Source organism: Macaca mulatta, chromosome 3, assembly GCF_049350105.2.
Source record: "Macaca mulatta isolate MMU2019108-1 chromosome 3, T2T-MMU8v2.0, whole genome shotgun sequence".
NCBI lineage: Eukaryota > Metazoa > Chordata > Mammalia > Primates > Cercopithecidae > Macaca > Macaca mulatta.
In genome coordinates this window covers 113363013-113375572 of record NC_133408.1, presented here as the reverse complement: position 1 = coordinate 113375572, position 12560 = coordinate 113363013, and the positions used below count along the sequence as shown (strand labels likewise).

The 12560-nt window shown below is 35.7% G+C and overlaps 1 protein-coding gene across 12 annotated transcripts in view; it reads right to left on the bottom strand.

Moving 5' to 3' along the window:
* DGKB (diacylglycerol kinase beta) overlaps positions 1 to 10407 on the bottom strand; it is a 764082-nt gene extending 753675 nt beyond the window's left edge. For 6 of the 12 annotated variants that reach the window (XM_015133916.3, XM_015133918.3, XM_015133921.3 and 3 more), the window contains exon 1: positions 9882 to 10407. The gene's annotated coding sequence lies outside the window, so the exon portion shown is untranslated. Of the gene's footprint in view, positions 1 to 9343; positions 9504 to 9881 lie in introns of those variants that run through there. The other 6 variants (XM_015133917.3, XM_028845996.2, XM_028846000.2 and 3 more) reach the window with 1 other exon arrangement.
* Between the last annotated feature and the right edge of the window lie 2153 nt (positions 10408 to 12560).

Here is a 12560-nt window from a genome sequence, read left to right as displayed (position 1 = left end):
CACCCCTCATCACTCCAGCAATACATGTTTAGCTATAATCACCAGTGTTCTTCCAGTGTTCAAATCCAATGGGTATGTTTTAGTTCTCATCTCAATTAACCTCTCAGCAACATCCAACAGTGATGATTACTTTGTCATTCTTATAAGACGTTTTTTTCCTGGTCTTTAGAATGTGCCAGGTTTCTGTTGCTGTTTTCCTCCTCCATGACAATTCATTTTCATTTTTTGCAAACTCATCTATTCCAGTGCACTTTAAAAGTATTAGGATATGTCAAGATTTTTTCCTAAAATTACCTCCTTTTTCATTCTATGTTCTCTTCCCAGGGATTTGTAGCGATGCCAAGACTTCATTCCCCATCTATACCACCAAATTTTTATATCTCTTTCCTAGTTCGTTGCCGTTATCTCTTTAATCACATAGCCAACTGTTCAATCTAGAATTATGCTTGAATAAATGAAAGAAATACCAGTTTTTATAAGAGGATAAAAGAATAATGATTTCTAGATATATCTTAGGAATTGCTTTTACTTTCCCTTCTTGAGTAAATTTCTATTCTTCCTTCAAGATCTAACTCAAATTCTAAATTATCTGTGATTAATTCCTGAGTCTCTTGTTCTCCCCATCTCCTATAGCAACATGCGCCTACTTCTACAACTGCACATAGCCCATGGTATTATAATTTATACATGTGTCTTCCTCCAACTCCCAGTATAGGATCTCCATAATGTCAAAATCAGGTTCTATTCATAATTTTCTTCCAGAATCTACTACTCTGATGTCTGGTAGGTGCTCACAACTTTTAAGTGAACATTTAAATGCCAATAGACCAGTACTTCCTAAAATGTGCTCCAGGGTTTTCAAATATATATTAATAGATGCTCCCAGAAGGATGGATTCTGTGGTTAAATAAGGCCAGGGAAGTTTATACTAAATTCTGTTTTAGAGATGCTGATTCACATGTGAAGGACTATAAGAAGTTCTTAAAATAAAAAACTGTTCAACTTTATTTAATATTTAAATAAGGAAGATGTCTTTCTCCTTTCCTCTTTTAACATATGTATTAGCATTCCTCAAACAGTCTTTCTTTATCTCTTAATGTAGTTTGAATTTTAACTCATGAGGATCAGCGAAACACATATTAAAGAACCAGAGAGGATGGCACCTTCTCTTTGATCCAGATGCTCCATGATGATAAGATACAGGCTCTAATTTCTTTAATATAACTTTGAAACTTCTTAGTGGATAAAAATTTTTTATCAACATGGCACTGCTATATATTGACAAATACATCAAATCTAACATATTCTTTTTGTGTTTTGTTTTCTACAAAGTCACTAATTCACATTGCCTAGCCATAAAGAATAGCAATATAATTACAGCCACATTCAAGTCATTGTTTTGTTTTGTTTACTTAAAGTGCTCTTTCACTTTTGATATTATCTTTTTGCTAATATAGTTGCCTAAGCACCAAATGTACCACCATGCAGTTATGCAGGTAGCTTGAACAAAAAAAGCATTAATAGCTCTAAAACAAAATTTCCACTTCAAGCTCAAAAACCTTATCACTTTACTTTCAGAACATGTTGTCTAGTAGTTTGGATAGAGTACATTCAAAATCAGAATGTAAAACGACAGTCCTCCCCTAAATGGCTTTTATGCTATGTTATCTTTAATGTGTAACAAAGAAGAAATCTCTATTTGCCAAATAGGAACTTTTAATATATATCATGACAAACAACATTATATAACAATAGAGCACCCCTCCTAGTAATCAGAATTCTCATTAAGAACAACATGATAGCAAAATGACTCATCAGCTTGTTGTGCTCTTTTTCTATTTGGGACAAGTGTGGGGAAGTTACAAGTTGTTTATGTGCAACCCAAAATGACAGGCAAGAGAAGTTACTAAGCAACATTAAATACTTGCATTTTTCTAATCTTTAAAAGCTGTCCAAAGCTGAATAATCCTATAATATACAGGTAACAGGAAAAGCAATGTGGGAGTTATGTTTTTGACAGAATGAAAATGTTTTGTTTAATAATTCTAAAATTCTGATTTGCTATGAGTTCATCTGTTTTGGTCTTAAAAATTACTTCAGGTGTTTAAGCCTCTTCTACTCACTGTCACCTCTTACACTCACTGTCCACAGGACAGATAAGGTCTACAATGAAAACAAAGCATAATGGGGGTTTGTGGGTGGGGCAGGAGTGGTCCTTATGCCTCCTGAAACCAGCTTGTTCTCCTATTAATTATATTATTCCTATTGTGTAAATAGGATCTTTTGCTCATCTCAACAACAGCTCTTTGTTCCTTTCACAGCACTATCACCACAACAAAGTATGCACTTGTTTCCTTGTTTAGGTCTATTCACATCTGTCTTCCACCAAAGTGTAACTCTTTAGTACTGTAAGAACTTTTCCACCCATTCCTCTTCTTTCACCGATCCTGGCAGAATGCTTGACAGAGTAGCCCATCAATGACTGAAGGATGAATAGGATACAGGGCTATGGTATAAGTAAGTACTTCTGTCTCCTACGGCATAGTTTTCATATCTCTATGTGAATCTTAGACTTCCCAGAACTAGCTGAGTATTACTGACAATCTCCATCATACACACTAGGAAAGGCAAGACAAGTGAGAATTCCCCAGCCCTTATTTCTTTTCATTAAGGAACCAACAAACAGATTCCTTGGTTAAGAGCCAAACAAGAAACACTTCCTTATATTTTCTGTCTCAGCAAAATAAGTTACCGAATAAACTACAAACTCATCTTTTCTGCCTGAAGTTTTGTTTTCAGGTCAAGGATCTTGTCATGTTTTTCTATAGCACCTCTGTTTCTTCCTCCTTTCCAGTTCATATAATCCAAAGGGAGTTTGATCTAGAAACTAATAGGTTTCCTCACATCAGAGGTCATGTTTCCCCAACATGCTTAGGTACAAATAGCAGAGTAGTCAATATAGAGCAAAACAGAATATCCTTTTGTATATTAAATGATGATAGCTATAACTATGTTTTAAGAAGATCAGAGAAGAAAGAATGAAAGACCTTTCATCATCATTTTAGGTAAGAGAAAGGGAGTTAAAATTTCTGAGGACTAATTGCATGCCAGCTATTCTTCTGGGTAGTTTATGTGTGTGGGTTAACTTATGTATGTTAATAGTTACCACTTTTTATAGTTTAATAAGAACATTTGGGGCACAATGGTAAGTAATGAAATCTTACAAAGTGTTTATAATAATATTTAATAAATTTTGTAGCCTCAATATTTTATTAATATAAAACTAAGAAATATTTTTAGATTTAGATTTTATTTAGAACATTTTCTTTACTACTGATATTTTTTTCTCTGAGACAATATTCCAAGTAAGTTGGAAATAATAGCTAATACTTTTTAGTGTTTATCATGTGTATTCTGTTTAAGCCCCTTACATCCATGATTAAATCATTTAATTCTATGAAATGGATTGCATTTTCATTATCACTGTTTTACAAGGAGAAGTCTAAAGCATAGAATTTAAGTCACTTCCTTAAATTCATCGAAAAAGTAAGGATTTTACATCCAGACAGTTTGAATGCAGAAACTAAGTTTCAAGTCAAACCTAAGAAAATGATGAAACTCAACAAAGCTTCTTTTCATACTGAGAAATTATATATGGAGCTGACTTCTCCATACCCTTATTCACAATTCCATCTCATTATGAACAATCAAAACACAATACACAACTTGGGATTCTAAAAAAAAATGTGTATTATAAAGCACAGCCCAGCTGCCTCACTGGGGGAAACTCATTCCGAGATTACTCTATTGATGGAACTCTAAAGACATTTTAAATAGCTACGCAATTCTCATCCCATCTGCCCTTCCCCTGATTATTCGATAACTGATTCATGTGGATTAGAAAGAAGACTAAAATAGAAAAGTTTGACCTAAGATGGTACTTTAAAAAAAGAAATGTATTTGGAAAGCCCTATGTGTTATACAGTTCACATAGATAAAATATTAGAATAGTAAATGAAATAAATGTATAAAAACATTTAAAAATAGAATTTGAATGATCACATAACCTGATAATTTGTAGGACGGGGTTTCTGGATTGATTTTCCCACCATCAAACATCACTTTTCTCTAGTGGTAGTGAAGTCTTGAATGTCTGCTTGCAGATATGATTCACAATTTATGAGCTATGACTGAATTAAAATCAGTGTGTTTTTCCTCAAGGGAAATAAGAGTTTAAGAAACAATTAAAAATCACCTTTTAACAACTTCACATTTTTGTCCCACAAGAGCAAAACATCTTTGATGAGCCACTTATTCTACTATTTGGGTTTTTTCCCCCTCTGAAGATATGTTAATAACCTGAAACCAGAAAATATGTACCAGTAAAAATTTTGATTTTGTGATCTGGAAATAAATATTTTATCTGTCATATTCCAAAGTATTGCCCCATGTATTCTAAATATATAATACCATAGAAGGTAATAAATGTGTTCTGAGTAATTTTATGCTAATCATGACTTCTACTTATTAAAATACACACTTGCTATCAGACATCATAGTTTTTATTTGAAAGCTAATTCTCTTGTCTTTGGTGGGCAGGGGGCAAAGGCTAAATATTGTAGAAGTGGGACTACCTATTCCTTCAGTGGATAGAGTTAGAGCCTATAATAATACAGTTATTAAAAGAAGTGTTTATTTAGCTCCAATATTATATTAGACACTGTGTTAAGCACTAAACTTTCAAAGATAAATAAGTTTGAACCCCTTCCTCAATGTAGAAAACAGATTATTTCAATTCTCCGTGGCATGTTCAATAATAAAGGCAAGCACAAGTTTCAGTGGAACCACATAGAAAAACTGTTGGGTCCGTGGCAGAAACCAACTAGATACCTCAAAGTGTCATGATACTAGAGTAGGAGATTAAAGGACAAAGACACATTATCAAATGAAACACATTAGCGTGGAGAGAGGGCAGAGGAGTTTGGGTGTCCAAAAGTAAATTACAAAGAGGCAAATGTAAGCAGAGACAAAGAAGGTGCAACATTGTGTGAACTGTGGAGGGTTATATTAAGCCAGTGGTAGTTAATAGTGAATTTAGAGTCTTTTGGTTAGAAGAGTGGTCTCCAAAGCTAGACTGCCTGAGTTCAAACCCTGGCTCTATTCCTACCAGTTTGTAACTGTGACAAGTCACTTAACCCTGTTGTCCTTCAGTTTCCTCTTTTATAAAATGGGAATGAGGATAATAATAAAATTATCCCAAAAGGGTATGATCAAGATTAAATATGCAAGATATTTATAAAGGCAAATGCCATGTAGTAAGCACTCGATGAAAGTTACTATCATTATTTTTAAACTAGAAGAAGAAGAGAGCCAATGGGCAAGACAGCTGATTTTAGCACCACATTCAAAAATCAACCCTGAAAACTAACTCTATTCCCAATCCTAACCTGAAGTGTCACAAATGACAAGAGAATGAATCAGGGCCAACAATGTGAATGTATTTGCAAAGCCCTGTCACCACGTACACATCTGACAATAACTCAGGAGCATCAAGTTAGTTTATGAAGCGTGTCCATTTCTTCTCTGATTTTGGAGGTAACAGCTTTTGTGCTCCTTGCATCTATAGTGATCGGCATATTGCCAATCAAAAATAACTGACTGAGGACATTGTGTTTCAAATTCACAATGCAATACAAATTCCCTGTTAAAAGGCAAATCCTTCATTTCAAATTGTTGACTCAGAAAATCCTTAAAAAAGAATTTCGGCTGTTTAAATTTAGCATGCTGAGAAAGACCAATCTTAAAATATTGTTTGGCTCTACGCCCATAACATTTTCACTTTATTCTTTGTTAGTGTTTGTCTTCTGTGATAAGAAGACAAGTGACAGTAATCATGTTAGTCTCTGTAACACTTCACATTTTACCTAAATGAACCATTTTGTTTTTATCCTCACCAGTTAAAGATGGCCTTTTGCTTCCTGGCACGTTTTCAGAAAGTGATTATGCAAGAACCAGTGATATTTCCAATTACTCTTTTACCTCTTCAGTCAGCATCTGGCCTTTCTCCCCCACTTTTCTTTGAATCATTGTTTTTCTACTTTTAAAATGAGTATGTAAAGGAGATTATCTGATGACAAGCATAATCTAATTTTTGTAATAAGACCTTACAACTATTTAAAGAGATGTTTTGAGTCTGCACTTTATCTGTGACTAAAGATCTCTACCCCACACACAGTCCAAAGAGTTTGTTATTTAGTGTCCCTCAGGACAAAGAATGTGGACATATTTTTGGACCAGCCTTCCACTATATGATTCCCTTATTTTCTTTTTATATCTGTCTGTGTTTAGGTCTTCCAACTTTTCTCCTCCCATATTAACTGCATTATCTTCCTTCCTGGCAATGTCCCCATGTTCATTTTCAGAGTTTGTGTAGCCAAAGAAGAGCCTGAAATTGGAATGGTGAGTGTGCCAAGTTTGGATCTGGGGTCAATGCAGGTGGATTTCAGTTTAGGTGGATCCAAGGTTGGGTATCATCAGAGAAAGAAGACCACTCAAGCACTACCCACCCACGGCATCCACAAAATAATATGCTCAATCCCACCCCGATCCATAATGGAATACAATTTTAATTTTTTTTTAAGAAGCAAAGCAATTAAGAATTAGAGTTAGTCACACTGAGTGGTTAATTCTAACCCAGCATTCACTAAATATGTTGCTTTCAGAAATTTGTTTATTCCCTCTGAGTTTGAGTTTTTTCTAAAGGGGAGAAAATGCCATCTCCCTCCTGTAGCTGTTATACCATAAATGAGAAGGCATATGTAAAGCTCTTGACCCAGTATGTGCAAATGCCACACTCAAAATAACCGCCCACTACTCATTCATTGTGTGATGAACAAAGCATATGAGGAAATAATCCAGGGCTATCAAGTAGTTGAACCTACTTCATAGTAAATATCCAATATCCATTGACTGTGGTATTGGGACATACCATACGTGACTCACTTGGTCAGAATTTGCATTGGTGTTTTACAAGAGAAAGAAAATGCTATTGCTGGGAGAGGGGCAATAGGAATAGGCTTCCTCACAATTTTTCCTAGAGTTTGCTCTGGGCAAGTGCTTCTCAGCTAGAGGTATTACTCTTTAGAGGATACTGCAACAGTATTGTGCATATATAAATACAGCTCTGTTCCTGAAGGCAGCTAGAAGTGGCGTCCAGGAGAGGATCATCTTAAAATGTCATTTCAAGTCTATCCATCACATCACAGTCATTATTAGTAGACAGAATTAGATTTCGTGATCAGCAGCTATCTTCATCTGGCTTGTCTGGCTACAACTCTCCCTTCTTTCAATAGTGTGCAAGAAAAAGCATCAGTCAGAGGATACTAGTTCAGATACTATCCCAGCAAAACTTACCAATGGTTTTAACTTAAATTGTTAAAATAATTTAAATAATTGTTTTATTATACAAATGATTTTGATAATCTTCTTCTCAGTCAAAACAGGAGCTTTGCTTACCAGTAGGACAAGAAAGCATGAAGCAAAGGCATTGCCACCACTCAACTCCAACTACATAAGTTTCTATATTTTAAAAAATTTTGTCAAATTTTCATCAGTGATCTTAACCTAATTTTCCTTCTCTTTAGCTACATACAGGTTTCAGTTAATAATAGTTGACTCTAGAGTATTAGGGAACTGCTTGCAAATTTCTTCCAACCATATTCTTCTATTCTTCATATAGACTTTTTCGTTCTCTTTCTCATTGGTGTCAAAAAAATTTAATCACCCTCATGTATGCACTATTGTAGCAAATATATTTCCTGAATTATATTTTACTCAGTGATTCACAAAGTCACATGTAGACTTTATGCACAGGGCTACTATGTATGTGTGTGGAATGGATCACGTATAACAAATTAGGTATTCCAACAATGACAAAAAATATTAAGTAAGCCTTTATACCTAGAGATCCTCATGATGAGTAGAAAATTAGCCAACACAATTCCAATGACATTCTTGACATGTTTTATTTTTGGTAAAAGCATGAAATTTGGGGGATTAGAGAAAGAGTAGCACAATTTAAAACTGAAATCATAGGATAAGAGTAGTCCTTAGTTACCTATTTTTCTAAGGACAGATGATTTTAGAATTACTTTGCTTTTCACAATTGTTATTTCATAAAATTTGAAGCCTTCTTATCCTGTGGAATTTATGCTAGCCTATGGACGTATCCAGATTAAAATCCTACATTCTCTTTTAGGTAATTTCTGTTTTGTCAATAATTTTTATTGGAGAAAAATGTACTTATACAGTGTTTTCTCCAATGATCGTCTAACTAAGTCTAACTTTTTTGTGTAATATCTCCTTTCTGCTTGAGGGATTCCCCACCACTCACAACCACTATAAAAATCTGGTGAATGCGTCAGGACCTGGTTAGGTACCCCAACATTTTTAGATTAATTATTTCTGATCTCTTTTCTAGAAAAGACCTTCAGTATTCTGCTTGCATTCATGTTTATTCGGTCATTTGCTTTACAATGGACTGGTCCTTGCTGACCTGTTTTTAAAAGAGTTGGTTATCTGCAATTTGAGCAACCAGTTGAAGTTGTTTTTTAAAAGTTTTAAGCCTTCATTTTCTGCCAGTGAACACAATGCTGCTTGGTTTCTAAGTATAGAGCCATCTATGTAAAAACCTCCACTTTGAAATCACAAGAAAGAAACTGTTCAGCAAGTGGAGGAGATTATTACAGCAGGAAGAAATTGAGGGAACCCTCCATGTGACACTCACTAAATAGTATTTGAATGTTTATCATATCATCAGTGTGGCCTAGACTGTTGCCTAGCAGTTATCTAGAGACCTACTTCACATTTTATTTTAAGGTAAATCAAAGACTTTTGTTTGCTTGCTTGCTTGTTTAGTTCACAGATTAGGAATAAATCTGTACTGGAACTTGTAACAATTAACTAGGGCATTTGAAAGTCTAAGCCAACCTCTTTATGAATTACCTTTTGAAAAGACAAGCTGCTATCTCATTGGTAACTTTGAGGAGACCACTCTTGGAATTAAATTTAGAAAACATTTACCAGTTGTGTTGCCTAAAATCACAATGGACAGGGCACTTTCTGCATAGCTAATACACAAGCGGCATTCGCCTGCAAATCACAGAGCACCCCTACTATAGCATAACTAGGACAGGAGTCAGGGAGACGAACCGATTTAACATTTCACGGAGAATTCAAAGCTATGCTTCTCTAACTTTCCTCCCCATTTCTTCTCAGCTTCCCTTCCCCCGCACCACATACCCAGAAGCCACTCAATTTGCCAACCATGTCCAGTTTAACTTACTGCAGTGTGATGCAGGCGAAAGCTGGGCGCATCTCTGAAGCGAGAGCCACTGCTTTTCCGGAGAGGAACTGGGACTAGCCAGCTCTCAGGATCCTTTCCAATTCACACGCTTCCCGCACAGTAAGAAGGCTCCCACACAGCTCGGCTTCCCCAGAGGAGTGGAGCTTCAAGAACTCTGCTCACAGCATCCTCCTCTCCACTGCCACCCCCTTGCAGAACACCCGGCCCATTGGAACTAGTGTCTGAAAGATGGAAATCTACTTCCAGGCAGCAACACAGGCTGCCTGCAGTTCACCCTTCTCTGATCATTTGCAACTCAAAAACAGCGGAGGCTGAAAGACGTAGGTTTCCGGAGCCTGAAAGTCATCTTTGGCGTCCCCCTTCCCCACCTCTCACTCCTCCCACTTCATCCCCGCTCCTCTATCGCGGCCACCCCCCAGTCCTCCAGTCTCCCACTCAAGCTAGCTATCACAAATGATTATTTTATCATCCAAATCAGTAAGCAGCTGAAGGAAACAATTTGTCAGAGATGAAATACCTGTTGTCCATGACTAACGCTCTTCTTTAGTCTCTCTTAGTCCTTGATTTATGTCAAGACGCGTTGATATCGGAAGTCTGTGCAGTGTGTGTGTGTGTGTGTGTGTGTGTGTGTGTGTGTGTGTGTTGAGGAGGAGGCGATTTGCGCGGCTGCGAGAACCAGCCCTGCCTATCTCTGGCTGCCGCTTCTCCAGCTGCTGTTGCTACTCTTGCTGATGGAGCTCAGGGGAAAACGAGACAGGGAGACAAGGCTATACAGCTGTTTAACTGCTGGTCCAGTTATAGCAGGGGAGGAGACGGTGCAGGTGAGTGGCTGTTGAGACAGTGAGCTGGATTCACTGCAATTACTACCACTCAGTATACATCTCAGGCAGGAAATATGATACCTGTCTCCCCTCTCCTTTCTACAACTATAGTCCTTGATGGGTCATTGTTCAACAACCATCTGCCTAACCCACTTCTACCAATAGTAGCAGCTGCAGACGTTCTTGCTGCATTCTGGCTTGGTAACCTCGGAGCAGGTGACTGGAGGGTGGATGAAGTAGAAAGGCAGTTAAATATTGAGGGAAACTCTATGTATGTGTAACCAATCAGGGCACAGATAAAATTAACAATTTTGAGCCATGTGTGTAAAATAGTGTATTAGGGTAAGAAAAACGTAAGTCAGTCAATAATCAAGATTTTTGTGGACTGTGTACAAACCAGACAGTTATTAAGCAATATGCTTGCCAACTTACACACAGGGTATCTTGACAGAGAAGTCCCTTGGTTACTCTTAACTTACCTATATAATATTCTCAGTTATTTCAATGCATTAACATCTCTTCTTCAGCTACAGACTCTGGTAAAACCAACTTGTTTCTGTTTTCTATTAACTTTCATTTGCTCTCCTTATTGGCTGCTCTCATTAATCTCCAACATATTCACATAAAAAAATATGACATTCAGCAGAACTAAGAAATGGAAGACGTTCTCAAATCCCCCAAAGAATAGAATACTTCTTAATTACTAGTAACATTTGCTGTAGTAATAATCTGTCTTCACTTTCTTATTCTGTAGATTGAGTAATCACGAACAACCCCTTCTAAATACATACACACACACTCCGCTTAATTGAATAGTACTTTTAATCCACTTTCAGCCTCCAGTTGTCTGAGCTAAAAATAAACTTAATTCCTTTTGGTTTCATTTGTAATGCACACCTTTAATTATTTCTGCCTCTGAGTACTTTTCATATTGGCCATATTTTTTCCCAGTTGTTAGGGCTTGTGTAATCAGGGTTAAATTAAACATAGGGGAACACAGAAAAAAAGAAAGTATAAGAAAAGACCCAGAAGGAAGAAAATAACCCAAAAGGATTAAATAATATATCTTTTCCTGATGTGTTTATATTAGAAAATTACTGCCTTTAGCTAAACAAAGACCAGTTAATGAGCAAAGCATTTATTAATTATCCAATAAATATCAATTTGCCAAAGCCAGTCTAACTTCAATTTTAACAGATTTTATCAGAGCCTATTTTTTTTAAAAAAATCATATAATACCTTAAATGCAAAGAGTATCCAGAATTTTTTAACGTCAAAATTCTAATTAAACATGATGCCAAATAGCTGTTATTTTTTCTCTTCATTTGTTGTCTGTCCATTAAATAATTATTATATCACACAATTAATATTATTAAGTCTAAAGAGTACCTGTTTTATACCTGTGTACACTGCAGTGTAAGGAAGTAGGCAAAAGAAGTCTCTAGCACATAGAAATACATTTTGATACAAAAGGCCAACTTTATCCACAAATGGTACAAATTTAAACTTACCCTGCTCCACACATTCATTCCTTACTAGAACTAGCAGGATCTTACCATTTATAGATTAGCAGGGTTTTCTTTTTGATTTTTTGGTTATTGTTTTTTGTTTTTACCTTTACTCCTATTTTGAAATTAAATAAGATTTAGGAAGAGCACTAACACTTTAAACATTATTGAGAGACATAATTTATTAGCTATCTTCATTCTAAATAAGGAGTCTAAACATCTGGTCTGGGTAGAGATGGAAGAGCCACAACATGTTAAAATAATTGGTAATGAGTATTTAGCATCTATCTTGTTAGTTTTTTTTTTTTTCTTTTTTTCACAGCTTATAGCATTACTAAGATTCACCTTAAAAAAAAAAAAAAAAAAACACTCTCTTAAAACTATAAGATTTGGTAACAGAGGAAGAAAATTTTCAGTTAAGGATTGATGACTGAATTTTATTCCTGACTCATAACTCAAGATTTTCCATTTTGTGGGAAAACTTACAAATCACTCCCTTACAACACTGTGCCCATTTCTCCAAGATACCTCTCGGCTCCCATCACTATATTATCAGAAACTTCATGGGAATCTGTTCATCATTCATCAATCTAAAAAATAAGTAAGAGAAAAATGAACTTGCTCTATGAACACTCATTTGTCAACATAATCATCAGTTTGTGAAAATACATAGAAAGGAATCATATTAATTTTCATCTACATCTCCTTCATCATCAAAACAAGTATTCCCAAATTAAATTCTGTACTTTAATGACACTCATTTACTGAAGAGAACCCAAAAGTTTGCAAACTGTACAACAGTAGAAGCAAGCTATGTTTGCTTAGTTCATCCACGTGTCTCTAACATCTATTAAACTGCTTAGAAAG